At 39.1% G+C, this 13,457-nt stretch overlaps 1 protein-coding gene across 1 annotated transcript in view; it reads left to right on the top strand.

The window, feature by feature from the left end:
- The window catches only part of LOC120537308 (coagulation factor IX-like), a 41,016-nt gene that overhangs the window by 11,076 nt on the left and 16,483 nt on the right, over positions 1-13,457 (top strand). The window lies entirely within an intron of this gene.

Raw genomic sequence — 13,457 nt, 5'->3', positions numbered from 1 at the left:
TGATGACAGCAACATTCAATAACACTCACAAAACAATTACTGTATATTGACAATCATGTTACGTTATTTTTAAAATGTTCCCTTTTCTTTTTCATAACTTCTACTTCTCCACTGCGTACACGGGTATATATATAAATGTATATATATACCCCGATCTACAATACATACTTTAGCATAGACAAGCCACACGCTGTGGCGCAATTGTAGAGTCTTCGCCTCTAACGCCGACATTCGAGGTTCGATTCCCGAGAGGGATGTACTGACTATGTACGCGCTACCGATTCATTTTACCTTCACATCTCCTTGGTTTGGGACGTATGAAAAATATTAGGTTAACGAGAATCATGTTACGCTATTTTTAAAATTTTCCCTTTCTTAGCACAAGCACAGCTGAGAAGCTTCGATGCATGTACTCCATAACGCTTTAAAAATAACGCATTTAATCACACTTTCAATTCCAAGCAAACGGGAACTTTTGTCAATGCATGATTTCCTGGTACATCCATTACACTGATGCACACATCACAGCTACAAAAATGTTAGAGTCGGAATAAAGCGCGTTCCTACGACTGATCATTTCGACTACCGAGCGAAGCCTTGATAAAAGCATGGTTTTGTGCACACTGAAAAGCAAGCAAAATTAGATGCATTACAGAAAGCGGACTTTGTGGCTCTTACTGGGGATCATTGGACTTCCGTGACCGTTAGTAATTCTAAATACATCTAATTACAAAATGTTCAATGATCACACTGTTTTAGCCTAATGTACAAAATAATTTTGGCTAATGTTACTCAGAGTTTAAAGAGTAAGTTGGTCAAATTACCTTTTATGTTTCTGACTTATTTTTTTAAGAAGAAAACTGCACTTTATGTTGAAATTTTGGTTATTATTATTTAAAGACAATACTATTCTGAAAATGTACTTAAAGTACTTAAACTACCACTTTATTTTTAAGTCTGCCCAATTTTAACCAGGGATGATATTTTTGTTTCTGTTTTGAATTCAAATGCAGTTTAAAAGCTTTTTTTCAGAAATTAAAACAGCTTCAGTTTACAATATTCATGTCCATGTCTATTATTTGATTCTGTGCCCACTAAAACCGTTTTAAATTAAAAAAAAAACATTTGCATTTGGGGCAAATTTACGTGTGCGATTACATACGATTAATCAAGATTAATTCTTACACAGCCTCTAATTAATTGGATTAATTTTTTTAATCGAGTCCCACCCCTAATATATATATATGTAGATATATATATGTAGATTTGTATATATATGTGTATATACAGTATATATGTAGATATGTATATGTTGTATATACAGTGTGTATAGATGTGTATATATATATATATTTATATATATGTTTATATGTATATATATGTTTATATATGTGTCTGTGTGTGTATATATATATATATATATATATATAATATAAATAGATAGATATGACAACAACACTCATATCAATGACAAAACAATTACATTAACAATCATCTTACGTTATTTTTAAAATGTTTGCTTTTCTTTTTCATAACTTCTTTAACACACTACTTCTCCGCTGCGAGGCGCAGGTATTCTGTTAGTCTATATATATAATTCACTAAGGCAAGACACCCATGGAAAGTACGCCGGAAAGGGCGTGGATTCACTAAGCCACCGAGAAGTAAGATACCTTACTTGTCGCAGGAAGGAGCCACACCGGAGGTGAATCACCATATGCAGCGTGTAAAACAGTTTGCGAGGGGTATCCCATGGGATCCTTAAAACAATCCTTTACAAATGAGGTTAAAACACAATGAAGTAAGCAGTCTTTAAAAAGCGAGTTTTTGGTTACGACGCACGAACGCGTGCACCATAGCAAACTGTTTTACACGCTACATACAGCAATTCGCATCCGCAACAAACATGCGTGTTCTTAGATCCTCCTGCAGGAACACGGAAAGTCTACGTGAGTCACAGGTGTATCTGGACTGTGCAAAGACGACAACGACTCAAGTGACGAGTTGGAGGTGGGCACATGAGCGATGGCGGTCCGCCAGTTTTCAGTCACGGACAATTGTGTGTTGCTTCGTTCCATGCATTGTTACAATGTTGCTTTTCTTGCTGATTTATTACATTATCGATTTTTCAAATGTTAATTTTCTCCCTGTGCTTAAAAATCATTAAAAAACCGGCCTGATTATGCGGCGTATGGTACGCTGCGGGTTGGCTAGTATGAGATAAAAATCTAGTCTCCTGAATAGAAATGACCTCAGGTGGACCTGACACATCAGAAATGACGTTTTAAATTCCAGACCATTAGGAAGTAAGCGTCTAACATCCCACTGTACAATTCTAAATCCTACTGTGTCCCTTCACAGTTAGACTGAAGACACCCATCAAAGTTTCATTCACACATTTCCATGTAACAGCCGTCTTCAGCTTTGACAAGAAGTTCAATTTTTTCAGTATGACTACATGTACTGTATGGGCCATGCAATCTATACCTTCCACTATAAACATAACTCATTTTATCTTATTCACTATTAAACAAGCTTTCGTAATAAAACAACCATGCCATCAAACATTCATTGATTGTTTGTTTTTTTTTATCACCAAAACATTTTTAAGACAATGAAATTTTTGTTTGTTTGCAAAAGCCCTGCATATAACAATACATATTACTAATCTTATTTTACCTTTCTCAGCTTCCACAGTTTTCTAGTTTTTCTTCAAACAGAGAATCATAGTTGTGTGGAATAAATGATCACTTAGTGTGGTACAGAGAAGGACCTTCAGACCTCAACTGGATGTAATTTTGGGTAAAGTCAAGTGGATAGGACTAGTGAGCTCACTTGGGCTGGATGGCCTGTTCTTGTTCTTGTACTGTTCTAAATAAAAACTTTACATCCTCTGTACGCAGCACTGTGTTATCCACCACAATTACAACATTTTGTCTTATTATCGTCTTCACCCTCACCAACCTAGTGATCACTCACACATTTACTAAACCTTAGTTTATCACAGCAAACTGCAGCAATGTCAAACAGTCTTTGATATTTATAACACCTAAGAGGAACAGGAATATATTCACATACAGGAAAACTAATATTCCTAAATGTATTCCATCTACCAGTTCTACTTTATCAGAATAAAATAATACTGGTAAACTACCCATTTATTTTCATTTTTAAAAGTTAACAATAATATTTCTTTACATTTATATAGTGCTTTTCTCACTACTCACTGCTTTTCGTAGTGACTTGTGAGTCACTTCAACAACCACTAATGTGTAGCATCCACCTGAACAATGTGACAGCAGCCATTTTGGCACCGGTATGCTCACCACACATTAGCTATTAGGTGGTGAAGTGGTGAGAGAGAGGTAGCAAATTAGAGACAGGGGATGATAAGGAAGCCAGAATGACTAGTTGGTGCTGGACAAATTACCCAGGACCTCGGGATACACCCTACATTTTACAAAGCATGCCCAGGGATTCTTTATGACGGCAGAGAGTCGGGACCTTGGTTTGACATCTGATCATTTTTACAGCGCAGTGCCTAAGTCACAGCACTGGGGCATTGGACCCCACATTCAGACCTCAGGGTAAGTGCCCTCTGCTGGCCTCACCAACACCTCTTCCAGCAACAACCCAACCTGTTTCTAGATGGTCTCCCATCCAAGTACTGGCCGGGCTCAAATACGCGTAGCTTGAGGTGAATGACCTCTTCAGAAGTGCAGAAGTCACTTAAACTACTCAGAGGATAGGTTTGGTATTTCCCGAGTAAAGGTTACGGTGTATATTATTTTGCCACATGAATGGCATTGGGTTCTAAAGTGTGGAGTTTTTTTTTTATACACATTGCACAATAATAAAAAAGAAACTAGCATGTGCATGCATTTTAAATGGTGGTGATGGAGCTAGGATCCAAACGTAAAAACTAAAGCCTTAAAACTTACTGAATATGTCAAGTATTGACGCAAGTCTGCAAAACAGTGAATCCATGTCATTTTACAGAGAAAAAAAGCAAACAATACGCAACCAAAATTAATATTTCCATTTATCTAGAATTTAATTTGTTCATTTAAAAACTCCAGAGGAATGACACTCATTACCCCTTAAAACATTTATTTTCATTTGGTAGCAAGACCTCTATTTTTCCAACCAAACCTTTTTGATCTCAGTCTGTTTCTTTGCTGTCTGTTTTTCAAAAGTTTTTTTCACAGTTTTTTTTTTAAGAAAATATGAAAAAAAAAATCCACCTCTCAAGATTCGAGTGCTATAAATATATGCAAATGCAGATTTTACTTCTTTTGTTAATTTAACTTGATGTATTGCATTATTGTAGTTTAAAAAATCTTAAATTCTTTTCTTTTTTTAAGCCAATGCGTCCTTCAAAATATCCCTGTACGAAGTTTCTTTTGCTGTTTCACTGATTTAGATTCTACTGCTGCCCAATTCTTTTCCACTCTCATCTCCAGCTCCAACCTGTTACCTCCTAACTCACAGACCTTACAACCCGCCTGCACCTCTCACTGCCCAGTGTTGCCAAGTGCCCAACCTCAACAAGATGGCAAGTGAAACACTGCAGAGTCCAAAAAGGGAACACACTGTAGAAGTCTAGCGAGGAATGTTTTAGACAAAATCAAATAAATAAATAAATAAAGAAGTACGCACATAAAGAAATGCTTTGTGAAATGTGACAATAAATAAGTCAAAGCGCAATGACAGGAGAGCATAAATAACCAAATGCATCATGAAATGTTCTTTTTGTTGCATATTTATTTATGTATGTATCTGATTATTTCATTTATTGATTTCAGTTACACCGCAGACAACTTGAAATGCACAATGAATTGAAAGCTGTCATTTCCACTGGACAAAGTTGAGAGGGCAGACTCCAGGAGGTAGTGTGCTTTGATTGGTGCTTTGTCGGTAGAACATACAGAAATCCTTGGCCATCCAGTGCTACATTTATAGACAGACACCACACATTAGATGCAGACTCCTGAAAGGATGATAAATTCAGGATTTTCGGAATTGTTGAAGTTCCTTAAGGCAGTGACGCTGGGCAACTTTGTCTTGCACTCGTGTCCTCTACAGATGCGCACAATCACAACTTTAAGCACCGACAATCCACCAATCAAAACACACAACTCACTACAACCCGCCCTCTAAACTTTGATGGGTGAAAATGGCAGTTTTCATTTCAAGGTGTATTTCACCTCCTGTGTATGCTGGAATATTTTGGACAAAAATTAAATAAATGCACAACAAATAAAAGTACTGTGAAATGTGACAATAAATAAATAACAATGCAAAAATTAGTGTAAATAATTAAATATGTCACCAAATAAATCTGTGCTCACTAAAACCTGCTCACTCAACTTTGATGAGTGAAAGTGACAGTTTTCATTTCAGGCCGGTGTCATGTCGCTGAAATAAATAAAGGAAGACCTAAATAAATTAATAAGTAAATAAAGGAATAAGTAACAAAATATATTTTGTTATACATTACATTGTTTCTCCTTTCAGGATGGTATGTATTTAGTGGCACAATTAACAGTTATTTTATCTATATGAGTATGTATTTATTAATTTCCTTTTGTCTGCGATATTCCTACTTAGTCAAGTGTGGCACAGACATCAGTGCCAGTCACGACATACGTTTGGGGTTTCTGGAACACTCAATATACAAAACTCAAGTGCAGGAGCGGACTGGGTCTCAAAACCGGCCCGGGCATCCTTCAACGATTGAGGTGACGAGGTCGACCCACTCAGCCCATTATTCATTGTAATTTTCTTAAAATTTGCGATGAGTACGTGGCTCTCTACTTGCTATGAGCCTATGACATGAACTCTACTCGATAATCAAACTGCTCATTTACAATGGAATAAATTATAACCGAAGTTACAATGAAAAACTCACATGATTGAAATGTTCCTTAACGATAAACTATAAATGTTCCGGCCTAATATGAAAAATTCCTATCCTGAGCTTTATAACTTTATTTCATCATACTAATAATCACAGCTGAAAACAACTAATTATCACTCACGTCGACGACCAGAGAACAATAAAATGCATAATACATAATCTAAACAACTTAATTACCGAATAATTGAAATACTTGATATGAGGTAAAATAAATTGCAATAATGTATATGCTAGCCGAAATGTAGTGGTATCGAAATGTAGTGGTATCAAAACAGAAATGTAGTGGTCCTGGTGTCGGGCTCAGCCATGGGCGCAGTGGGTGGTAGGCAGGAAACAAACTCGGAAAACTACCTCCGATATTTTGTCCACAGGTGGGCGCCAGCCCACCGCAGCAGTAGTCGTTTTTGGCGTGCTCCAGCTCCCTCCAGGGCCTCCCTGGCCAGTCGATGAACGGTGTCCAGCCGCTCTTTTAGCCGTCTAAAATAATCCATTTCGGGCCCACCAATAATCTCAGGCTCAGGGGGTGAGCCAAACACTAAATCCACCGGCGTGCAAGTTCCCTTCCAAACATCAGCCCCGCTGGCGTGCATTGGCTCGACTCCTGCACTGCTGTCCGATATGCCCATAGGACCAAAGGCAGATGTTGGTCCCAGTCCCGCTGGTGTTGACTGGTCAGAATTGCCAGTTGAGTGGCCAGGGTGCATTAAATCGCCGACCAATCCATCACTTTGTGGGTGAAGGGGTGGTCCGGTCTTTTCACCCCAGTCGCTGACACACCTCTCTGAACAAACGGCTCTCAAAGTTCCGCCCTGATCGCTGTGGAGCTCGTCCGAACTCCAAATCGAGTGAACATTTCATCCACGAGTTTTGGGCAGCTGTGGGGCACTCTGATCCGAACTGCATACGCCTCTGGCCATTTGGTAAAGTAGTCCATTGCTACCAAAACGTAGCGATTTCCGCTTCCGTTACAGGAAAAGGACCCAGTATGTCCACGCCAGGGTGCCCGACCAGGTATCGCTGCAATGGCGCGCGAGAACGCTTGACCAGGTCCTTTTGTGCAGTGCAGACGTCACAGCAGTGGACGTGTAGCTCTGCGTCTTGCCGACCCCCGGGCCAATAAAACCGCTGCCGTAGTCGACGCACTGTCTTAGCGTCCGTAATGTCCGGATCCAGCCGCTCCGTGGACCCATCGGAGGACCTCGGCGCAAAGCCTGGGGAACCAGTAGTTGTAGCCGGTCAATTCCTCCCCCGGGTGCGTGCCACCGCCTGTAGATTACGCCATCGTGCAACTCCAAGTTGCCCAACTGAGAGTGGAGTATTTTGAGTTCAGGCCCCTGTGACGACACGGTTTGCCAGTCGGGACGTTCTTGTGTCTCCAACCAGCCCTTTACCTTTTCTAGTGCTTGATCGCTCGCCTGTAACTGCCTCAATTGGTCAATAGTGTACGGCTCCCCTACTCCAACAGTGTCATCTATCCTTGCGGATGCGGACGATGGCCCCAGCCCCTTATATCGAAACAGAAATCGGCAAAAGGCAGGTTTGACCAAATTTTTTGCAGCAAACTTGTGTACTGACAACTAACACAACTTGATTGACGTAATACAGTATTATCCATCCAGGCATCCATTATCCAACCCGTTATACCCTAGCTACAGGGTCACGGGGATCTGCTGGAGCCAATCCCTGCCAACACTGGGCGCAAGGCAGGAAACAAACCCCGGACAGGGCGCCAGCCCACCGCAGCAGTATATTATATAGAACTAAATAAATCGCAGTACCAGACAGATAATGTTCAGTAGTTTAGTTGTTTAGAAACTTAATTTTAAAGTCAAACAGTAACCAGTACATCAAATTTATTTCATGAAACGGACGGCCCATGACCAGACCAAAGACCGCGGCCCACCGGGCATTACCCAACTGCCCTAATGGCCAATGCTTAAGTGCCACCTTGGACCCATATGAACAAGTCCAACGAATGCCACCCCAAAAAAACGAGCTCGTTTCGCAAAATTTGGAACTTTACCTGAGAAAAGTATGAGCACGTTTAACAAAAGCCGCTTTGTCAAACAATCCCATAAGACGTCGGCGGATTCATTCGTCTCGAGCCAAGCCAAGGCGAAATCTTGGAGTGAAAGTTCGTCTAGGATCGTAACACACGAAAGAGAAGGAAGGCGGCACGAGTGTCGTTGAATTACTTAACAATGTACGCAATCTGCTTTATTGAGTGATTGATTTAAATTAAAAATACATAAAAATGTACAACTAAAACTGGAAGCTTTTCCTATCCAAAGTATTAAAACAATGACTGATGCCACCTGGCCGGCGTCGAATGCTCCGAACTGTAGCCTATTATTCGGAAAACCTTAAAAAAGTTTCTTTACAGGGTGCCACATTTTAAGGATTGAAGAAGAAAAAAACTGCTAATGTAAATTATACCTGCAAAGTGAGGTCGACATGGTGACTGCACGTGGCACTGCGACCCCAGCGCCCCGAGTCTTGAAGTCGTGTGCCTGAAGTTTGCAGGCATTTTCAGTGTCTTCTGGTCACATTCGCTGACACGTGCAAGTGTGGTTTATTGTAAACTGTCCCAGTGTGTGTGTGCGCGCGACGAGGTCCTGTGATGGACTGGCACCCCGTTTCTTGCGGCCGCAGTGCCCCCAGTTCCCCTAAATTGGTTTAAGCTGGAACCTGAGAGTGAACTTAAATTAAGCGTACAAAAATGAGGAAAAGCCCAGGACTTTAATGATATAGGAACGTGAGCGTCGGTGCGATGAAGGACTGGACGGGACAGGAGGGGCGGAGTTGTGCATCCTCCTTTTACACGAAATGGCGAAAGACGAAGCCGTTAAACTGAGAAGCAAGCAAATTGGTTTGATTACGTAAAGTAGCCAGGAAAAAAAATCGTGCTGCAAGTGTGAGAAACTGCAGTCTATTAGACGCAGTGTACTGTACTGTCAGCACAGAAGTGGCAGACTGCAGTTCATGTTGATAAAAGAATTGGTGGGTGTCAAGCGAGCCAAAAACACGTGTCTGAACAATCATTTAGCTTCAGCTCCCCGGCCACATACTGTATGCCTTGTACTCTTTAAAGAGTTCGTTTCAGTATAAAGTTGCAAGTGTTATAACTTCCAGTTTCCGAAGTAAAGCTTGAATGGTGTTTGAATTTATGATCAGATATACTGTATGAACATATACTCAATAACAGAAAATAAAACGTCAATGGATTTGTAGATACGAGGCTTAAGCTTGTTAGAATAGGACGACACCCCTCTAGTGGCTCGAAAGGTAATCTGCAAATAATATAAAAAGCTTAGATGGTGCAAACGTTTCATTTTGAAGTTCATTTTTGGCAATTTGTTACACCTGCTTTCCCCCAAAGAAGACCCACAAACCATTTTGCCTTTTATTTACGGTATAATACGTTCTTTTATAATTTCTTGAAGTTTTTTTTCTGCACACCTTGAAAAATTGTCCAGTAAGAAAAAGATTGGTTTAACGAATTAACTAAAACATTTGAGCTGAAGCATTTGGCAGAGAAACATAAAGTATTTTAAAGTACTAATGTCAATTAATAGCTTTGCTAAAAATATGACTTGTTTCTACATAATTGAGTGTTTAAAAAGTACTTAGTAATTCACCTTACTATATAAAGTTTTAAGATTTATAATCAACATTATCATCTCAGTTTTCATCCCGGAATGAAAGTATTTAGTAGTTAGTTAAATAGTATTTACATATTGTTAATGTATGTCAGAAATTTTTATAATAAATGAATGTCTTTGTTTACAATACCCCTTTTTCCTATATATATATTATAGTACAGTATATACTGTATGTATACTGTATATAGATTTTTATTGGAAGCAGGAAAAGCTTAGATAGGGGAAGGAAACATATATGGTTCTGTCGGGAGTTGTGCAGTGCAGTGTATGTTCACAAATTGAGCTAGTAGTAAAGTAGGAACAATTTACCCATAAACATGTATTGTGGACAGTCATTACTCTCTCTCTCTCTTATATATATATATATATATATATATATATATATATATATATATATATATATATATATATATATATATATATCCTTCCATTATCCAACCTGCTATATCCTAACTACAGATATAGTTGGAGCCTATCCCAGCCAACACAGGGCTCAAGGCAGGAAACAAACCCCGGGCAGGGCGCCATCCCACCACAGGGCGCGCACACACACACACACACACACACACACCAAGCACACACTAGGGACAATTTAGAATCACCAATGCACCTAAACTATATGTCCCGTGAGACGAGTCCATGCCTGGGGCTGAAAGTAAAAGACAAAGAGTAGATGACAAAGTAGAACATTGTAAAGATTTAAACAATGTTGGCGCCATACACATGCAGAGCAGGTTAGAGATAAAGGAAGTGTGAAAATTCATAAGTCTCCAAAAATGGATAGTAAAGATCGCATTAGTGCAAACAAACAGAAATTGTTACTTGGCGAAATAACAAAACAGCAAAAAGAGATCAAATATATTGTTTGGATTTAAACTTTAAGTCGGAGACTTGTAGATCGTCTAATTCATGTTGCCAGTGAGAATTAAAAGATTCCAAAAATGTTGGTGCGGTATGAAGTCTCTTGAGATGGAGACTTTTAACATGAGATTCTTTCAAGCCATGCCCTACTTACAATTATTTTCAGACAAGACCATAGTCATCTAACCTCAGTCGTGTGAATGCTTTTGTCAGACACAGTTCCTGTGCTCTCAGCTCTAATAAATTTTATCAGGACAACAATTTTATACATTTTAGATGACACATCAATGACGAAGCAAAGAAGAAAGAGCAAGGACAAACATTCAAAAAAGTCATTTTATTTATTAGAGAGAAAGCAACGATATTCACTCACCGGTAGTTATACGTTGCGTTGTCACGATGTGAGTCCAAACACGGAATCAAAATTCAATGCGATCTTGAAGAAAAGTTCATTCCAAATATTGATTTTACTAAAGTTTTAAAGTAAAAGTGAAAATAATACACATGTAACAATTCCCATGAAAATAAAAGTCTCTTAAAATTGTATATCTGGTTAACCAAACCTGGGGGTGGCCAAGCGAAGCCCCCTAATATATATACATATACTGTACAGTATGTATATGAACATGTATATGTTACTCTGAAGTATTTGCCGATCTATCTATTGATCTATTCATTTTTACCACCCACACATCTCAGTTGATCTCAAAAGGATGCCACAGGAGTGCCACTAAGAGACACAACATACATTCCAGTGTGAATAAGTCATCAGCCCATTATAGACTGGTGAGGTACTCTGAAATAAAAGAAAAACAAAATGTCATTTAATTTTGTTACCAGTTCAGTCAATATGTAAGATCTCATAAGTGAGAGTGTTACACATTGTACTCTTAACACATATTCTTGTTTTGAATTTACTGCATATTATGGATAAGCAGGTTAGAAAATGGATTCATTGATACAGTATTACTGGAGTAGTAGGGTGGTGATATTTCAGAGCATCTTTCCTTCCAGTTGTAAATATGGATTGTAAAGTTTACGATTTAGAATGTTGAGAGGAATGACCCGGTGGCACAGTGCCGCTGTCTCACAAATTTAGTGGCCCAGGTTTGCATCAAATGGCCAGTTTCTGTTTGCGTTGAGTTTGCACATTTTCCATCTGTTAGTATGGTTTGTTTTCCAGAGTTTTCAGTTTTCCGTCCATGTCCCCAAGGCCTGTTTGAGGGGTTTATTGGATACCCTAAATTGTCTCCCTGTGCATTTGGATGTGTGTTTAAATGAGTGCTGCGATGGACTAGTACACCATCTGGGGTTAGTCCCTGCAATACTGCCAGCAAAGGCTCTGCCCCCTCCACGACCCTGAATTGTATCAAGTGAGGTTGTGTATAATATAGTGAGAATCAGACACATTCACTTATTGAAAGTACTCTGTTTTCTGCATTTACTTTTGGAAGTTGTATGAACACAGCTTCGACTACAGCTAACAGAAAGTCACTATACCTGGATGTATTCAAATTTTTTCTTTTGTTCTCTAGCCTGGGTCACAAGGGCATATGCATAAGCAACATCACTCATGGTGGTGGGCAAAACCAAACCCACAAAAACATTAAAAGAACCCAAAATCAGTGTTACTGAACATTAAGAAAAAATTTCCAAGATACATCTGAAAGATAATTTAACTAATTTTACCCATGTAAAATATTATATTATAAAGCACAGGATCTTATCAGAAATAGGCTTAAATCAGGACCTAGCCATGGAAAAAGTGTAAATCTACCTCATGCTAAACACATTCACACGCAGACATACTCGCGCCAGTGTTAGGGTCACCATACAACTTAACCTTAATGTTTTTGGGATAAGATATCAACAACTAAAGTACTTACATTTCTTATAGACAAGGTCCAGTGCAAGATTTGACCCTAAAACTAGGGACCTATCAAATGACCCCCAATATAGTCAATGTACATTTATGAACCTTTAAGGTGATCATTTCTGTTTCTAAATATTTAGATATTCTTGTACAAGACAAGTGTGCTGCTGAAAAGGATGCCACCTACTGCTGTTGTTTATCTATGCTAACAACACACTGTCCACAGTACAATACGCACCCAGGTCTAATGTACGTATGCTCTAAATGTTCCTGGTATCAGAGCACTTTTTTGCAAAAGTACAATGAACAGTGTTTTAGTTGCGCCATTGGATCCAAGTATTCTGAACACATCGGTAAACAGAGTTGCTGAACTCAATGCTCTTTACCAGTCAGTGATTAGTTAGGTCAAATCAGATCTTGGTACAGTTTGATGGATTGCCAGAGTTGATGATTCCTGAATGCTGGTGTCTTCGGGAAGGGAAATTTGGATGGAACAAACTTCTTATGGCATGTTCCTTTTGTAGACACAACAAGCTGGACCTGCTGTATTCAAATGTAAATGCATTTAAATGGTCATCTGGACAAATCCGATCCTCTATCTATCTATCTATCTATCTATCTATCTATCTATCTATCTATCTATCTATCTATCTATCTATCACTATGTTGTTTAGAGTCTGGTAACCATGGACAGCAGGTTTAGAATGGGGATTTATCTCTATGTCCTCAATGGCAGAACAGGCATTTGAAACAAATTTTGTTGCTACACAGGCCAGATTTACATTGATGAACTTTGGCCACTCAGGAAGGGAGCATGAAAAGCATCCATAGACACCCATGAACTCTGTGGCTGTATGTAACTATCTGTTTCTCCTGTGGTTTCTTGAAACCAACTTTAGTCACATCTGTTTTTGTGTGTGGAGAATTCCAAATTCAGCATAAATCAGCCATCGAGCGTACAGGCCAGCTGGAGTTGAAGAGGAAGTCCAACTTTGTAGTGCCCTGGGTTGCTGGATTTTAATATTTCAGTGCTTGCAAATTACATGCATCATATTAAGTTCTTTTTTTGTGTCTAATACTAAGAGAACCAAAATGAACCCAAACTCTCTCTGGACTATTTTGGATTGGAATCTATACAGCA

Source organism: Polypterus senegalus, chromosome 10 (assembly GCF_016835505.1).
Source record: "Polypterus senegalus isolate Bchr_013 chromosome 10, ASM1683550v1, whole genome shotgun sequence".
NCBI classification, from domain to species: domain Eukaryota; kingdom Metazoa; phylum Chordata; class Cladistia; order Polypteriformes; family Polypteridae; genus Polypterus; species Polypterus senegalus.
The sequence above is the reverse complement of the archived record's forward strand: the minus strand, read 5'-3'. Positions and strand labels throughout refer to the sequence as shown.